A 6,110-nucleotide genomic window follows, 5' to 3' on the forward strand; every position below is an offset into this window, starting at 1 on the left:
TGGGATGATGGAGGCGTGCGGCAGAACGGGATTGCATTTGTCGTGTGGAAGGAGTCTGTTTCACAGGCGGTGTTTTTCAGGCGGGTTTTCAGCTGGAAGCCTTCACCTCTTTGAGATGGCCTTCATCCCTGTGTGGTGTAAAGAGCAAATTGAGCTGCTGCGAGAGAAGTACTGACTGGAGAGACGTGAATCTGGAGACAAGCCTCCTAGGTTGTCTCTTGTTAGTTCATTAATCGGAGCATAGCTGCCCACTTACGGTTGCTGAGCTATTCTGAAGACAGTTCCTGTCCAAAACGGCCTCCAATTCTGTTAGGAAGATGTCAGCAGATTGCAAATCAAGAAAGGTGGATAATTAATTGTGGGTCTGTTTTCAAGGAACAGGTAAGTGAAATTTTGTCTCCGTGATGAGTGGAAGGAGGCTGCTAGTCAGCTGTGTGGCAAAAAAACAAACAAACAAACCAAAAAATCAAATGCAGTCTCCTGCAGTTGAAGTGCATTGTCGTATTTCATTGGTAATTCACATCTTAAGATGACTCTTTGCAGGACTGAAGAACCTTCTTGAACGAACGTAAACAAACATTTAACATCTGGTTGCCAAGGATTGCTGACTGTTTAATTTGTTAGCAAAGGAACCAGATTTCTGGAGGAAAACCAAGACAGTTGTTTTCTTCCTCCAGCATCAGTTTTGACAGAGCTTATATAAGTAAGCTTTGTTTCCAGTGAATCAATAAATGAAAAAAAGAACGGAAGACATCACTATTTACAGCATGTAGCTCTGAAGTGTTCTGCACAGTGTTGGGGTCATCATCTATGCTTGCTCAGGCAGAGCTTTTTTCAGGATTTGAGCCTGAAATACTGCAGTGATGGGTGTAATAGGGCTTTGCTGCTGTGGTGATGCATGTTCAATAGTTCTGTGCTAGTACTTGAGATATATTTGTCCGTCTTACTGCCGAAGGGTAATCCAGTTTCCTGCTTTTATTGGAGCAGAAGGGAAAAGTCATCCAGGCAGTACAAAAGACCAATGTGTACTGACTTCTGGGTTATCATCTGAGAAGCTTTAGAGCAAATTTGAAAGTGAAAAATAAAAATAACCAAGTAAATGACTAATTGGAAAAGTGTGCCACAATAAACAAAAAAGCCCCGTTCTCTCATACTAACATATCTTTTACAGCTGATTTTGCTAGGTTGTAGAAACATGATTTCCTCCATCTGGTAATGTATGTGCTGGAAAGAATTTGTGCACAAGTCAGTGGGAAAATAGCAACTGAATAGGCAATGGCAGAGGAGGGCAAGGGGAGATGGCCTGAGGTGGTACTGGAAGATAAAATGAAGGGTGGCAGGGGAGGTGATTGAAGGCACTCTGATTTTTTGTGTTGCCTAAATTAAGGATTGTGGCCAAGAGACGTGGAGAGGCTCTGGGGACTGCACAAGAGCTGGGTGCTGCCAGTAGTGGGAAGATGCCAGCTGTACACATGCAGTCAGAACAAAGACTTGTCAGGAGTTATAAGCATTTCCCATGCTGGGGCTGATGGCTGATTCATTGCTGCTGTGGGGCAGCTGTGGGGAGAAAAAAAAAAAAAAAAAAGAAAAAAAAAAAAGTGATTGCAGATACAACAGGTGAATTATTTTTTGTAGCGATTGAGCAAATCAGTGATGCTACACAGGACATAGAGCATTTGGTAGGCAGTTTTGCCCACGCACCTTCAAAGGGAGGAGCTCTGGCTGAAGTAGCAGATTCCAAATGGCTGAAGAGGTGGGGGCTTATCAGGTGAGAAGAAATTGGAGTAACTTGGCTTTTTGAAGATTAAAGCAGAGGCTCAGTAGGGAAAATGACTTGTATAAATAATGAGATGCTGAGGAGGAAGAAGAAATGCAAAAGAAACACTGATGTGGACAAGCATAAATGGAGATTGGGAAAAGATGTCTTATCAGCAGAGAGACTCTGGAAAAGGTTTCTAATAGTGTATCGGATGTAATCCTGAAATTCCATCCACTTGTTTTTGTTAGATTTCGTAACTTTTTTCCTAATCCATAATGTAAGAACGCTGTTCAAGGGTCATAACAGGTCTGCTACCATACTACGAGATAAGGAGAAAGTGCTCTGTTTTCTTATGCAGCTCTCCACCTCAAGCCAGTTAAGGCTGGCTCTCCAAATGAGTGAGATTGCTGTTACCCACTCACTTCTTGCCTCAGACCAAAGAATTTTCTTCCCCTGTTAATCTCAGTGGACCCTTGGATAAGGTCCTTTGTTCTCACTGAAGGAGAGGGCAGCACTGCTGGTGTTTCCTTTATTCACTCCAACTTTTCTACCTTTTGTGAGTTGGAGAGGAAAAAGCCAAAAATCAAACATACAGGCAAAAAGCAGGGAAGAAGCAGTCATTGGACTTAAGGGCGGAGAATGCTGGCAGAGAATACTGGATCATTTGTCTGTCTACTCTGTTAAGCCACTGAATGTCTTGTGATTCTTTGTTAAACCTGGTATCTTGTTTTGAATTAAGTAAACCTTTCGGAAAGATTTCTTGTCCCTTTAATTAAAATGTCAAGTGACTTTGTTATTTTTTTGCTGTTTCCTTTGATAGTTTGCTGAAATGCAAAATTACCCTGGCTGCAATTTTTAAGCCACTTTATTTAATTTGGCTTTCCCTGGCTCTGAATTCTAGTTATTGTTTCATGTTGAACATGAGGTCATGTGGGCTGACCTGTGTTGGTGAGCATGTTATATTTTAGCCAATCCTCCTTTATACTGAGGTCAGTGACACATCTTCCAGGAAGACCAAGCTGCATTATTCATCTGCTTACTTTTCCAGTTTCTGTCATTACCAGATACACCATATTGTACATCATTTCCTTTGTGGCCCTCTATTTTTGTCATTTAGAATGGCATAGTTCTTAGTTTTCTTCTGCAGATGGAATGGCAGGATTTTTCATCTCTGAGGCTGCTAGCTCTTCTTGCCTCTGTTGGCTTTCCAGTTTCCTTGGAAAATTTATTCCTGTGAAGTCATAAAGTGCTTGAAGAACTTAATTCATTGTCCTCTCAGTCTGCAAATTGTATTGGCTGCAGTAGAACTGAGCAGTGGTGGAAGCTCTAAGTTGTGCACGTGCCCAAGTGTTTGAGGCAGTCCTGCTCTCGCAGATAAGTCTTTCTTTTCTTATCATCTCACAGATCTGCTCTGTTTGTGTATCTGCCTCTTACAGAACACGGCCTGTTTGTGTTCTGGGAACACAAAATGTATTTGTGAAATTCTGTCCTGTTTTAGAAAAAGATGGCCTTTGGTCAATTGTACTTTTTCTCTTCTGCAAATTCCAGCTCAAATCAGACCAGTCATTTTTTAGCTCTGTTGTGCACTGACTGTCATGCACAGTTCCCAAACTCAATATTCTCTCCTTTCTATCTGCTTTTGAGCTTGAGATCTCTCAATTGGTATTTCTATATGTGTTTCCTCATCTGGAGTTTCCATTTGCTGTTAATTTATGTCTATTCAGATCCACTCTCAGCAGTTTGGGGTTTTTTTTGCCTTCACATTTCTGCTGAGAATTTTAATGGAGTGTTTTCTCAAAGTAGTATTGTTTGTTTTGGCAGAGGGAGTTGTGTTGTTTTATGCCAAGGCCACCTTAAACAGGCTGAAATGTGTCCTTGGGGTGACAAGAGGCGTTTGAGACATTTCTAAGATGATGTACATAACTCTCTCAGCATGACAATCAATTGAAGACATTTGTTATTTGCAGTCTTTGACTACGTCTTTCATGTGCTGCCTGAATCTGATAAGCTCCGCCAGTTGGGAGTAGTGACTCAGCTCAAGAAATAAAGTAAGAAAGTGTTTTTAAAAATGTGTCTAAATGAATACATCTATTTAACTGCAAAGGTTTAAAGTAATCTAAAGGAACAAGGTTATTAAATTGTCCCCAGAGCCCTTTTAATGTGTTAAATATGATGTATTGGAAGTAGACAATGACGATAATAAGATTTCTTCTTTGTATGTTCAGTGACACCTTACATTATTTGGGAAAATGGGATGGAGCTGTTCCTCCCTGGACAAACCCTGGGATTTAGGGCAGCAAATCAATATCCCAAAATAGATCTACAGAGGATGGACATCTGAGCTGCATGGTTCCAAATTCCTCCATCTCTTTTCAGGAAGTCCCACCAGGTGCCATTGGTTGAGTTGAGCTCAGGTGCCTCCCACACAGCTGCCAGCTTTGCAGCGTTTTCCCTTCTCCAGAAGGGAACAAGGAGCAGGGTTGGCTCTTAAGCACCCTTAAAAGCATCACAGGAAATCCTCGTTGCTATTGAGTAGAATTTTGGTTGAGCCCTGATTTAAAGGCTAGTCCTTGCTATATTTCATTGCTCTTAAAACACAAGAGGAAAAAAATAATCTACTTTTAGTATTTTCTGGTATTTTGCTATTATCAGTAGCTTTTGTATTAAAATCTTGATTTGTGTGGACTTCAAGGGATCTCCAAGTTCTTTTAAGAATGGGATTCAGTCAACTTGGTGTTTGATTTGTCATGTTTTATAGCTCTACTACATGTGAAATGAGTTCCTCGTGTTCTGAAGTTACAGTGATGCATTTATCTTTAAATGACAGCAAAACGTAATTAACTGCAAGGCCACGACTTTCCATTCCAAGCACGAAGTTGAAAGGCCTATCCTTCAAAATGGCTTGTTGAAATTGCAGATTTCCAAGAATTCATGTTCTGAACAACTTTATTTTTTTCTCTTCCTCTCACAGACCAGCTATTGCAATCACAGGATACAGCCTTTGTGCTGTGAGAAGTGCAGGTAAGAGATGAAAAAATCTCAACTATGAGTCAAAGCTTGTTTTCAGCCTTTGCAAATTCAAAGTATGAAGGCACTGTTCTGCATCATGTAACTAGTAGCTAGATCCGGTCCCATTTTCCAGAGGAAATAAAATCCTATGCCTGTTGAAAGACCAATATTCAATAGGGACCTCTTTCATTGCTTCAGACACCCTACTTGAATTTTCATGCACATCTGGGATCATAGAACCATAGAATGGCTTAGGTTGGAAAGGATCTTAAACCCCCTCCATTTCAACCCTGTCTGTGGTTTCCCCCCCTCAGGCTCCATCCAACCTGGCCTTGAGCATCCCCAGGGATGGGGCACCCACAGCTGGCTGGGCAGCAGTGCCAGGGCCTCATCACTCATGCTTTGTTTAAAGGTGTTTTGGTTTCTCATTACAATTTCAGGTTGGATATTAGGTAGAATTTCTTCTCAGAAGGAGTGATGAGACATTGGAACAGGTGCCCAGAGAGTCTGCCATCCCTAGAGATGTTTAAGGAAAGGGTAGAAGCAGTACTCAGGGGCATGGTTCAGTGGGCAGTATTGGTGGTAGGTGGCTGCTGGACTAGATATCTTAGAGGTCTTTTCCAACTCTAATGATTCTATGATCCAGGTTGTGAAAGTAACCATGAGCCACTCTGCTCTTGCACAGCCCTGCTGTTTCTATTAGGACATCTCTAAGTGACAGATTTATTTTCAAAATTCATTTTTAATAATGTTCATTCCAGAAGTCTGGACCTGCAGACATGCAGTGTCTGCTCAGTCTGGCGAGGAACAGCATGCCTGCTGCTGGCTGAATGCATCAGAGGACACAAACTGTGGTCTGACCCTTGCTTATATATATTGTTAAATATATTGGAATGCGTGAGAAGAATGCAGTGTAACACTGAGTGTGAGCTGCTGGAGGTGGGGGATGGCACCTGGGTTGGATTAACCTTTGGTTTAGGTGACATAAGTGGCCTAAGGTTGCACCTCACCAACCACTAACAGGAGCAAAACCAGAGTGCTGCTCCAATCTGCTCTAATTCCTGTCTCAGAAACCTTTTGCTGTTCTTTGTTTCATGCAGGACTACATCCTGGCTCTGTAGAACCGGGGTGATGTTCTACATGGACTTTCCTACTGAATTTTCTGCAAATTCAACACCTGCATGTTCTGTGTTTGTCTGTTCTGTACACTGCATTTTTACTGCCTTTCTTCCTCTCCCTCACAGGCCATAAAGCTGCTGGACATGCTGAGGGCATGGCCACAGGCCACGGGGGCACGCTGCTGGGTAGCAAAGTATCTGTCGTGTCTGCCTTGGCCTTTCCT

This window comes from Lagopus muta, chromosome 4, assembly GCF_023343835.1.
Source record: "Lagopus muta isolate bLagMut1 chromosome 4, bLagMut1 primary, whole genome shotgun sequence".
Classification (NCBI taxonomy): Eukaryota; Metazoa; Chordata; class Aves; order Galliformes; family Phasianidae; genus Lagopus; species Lagopus muta.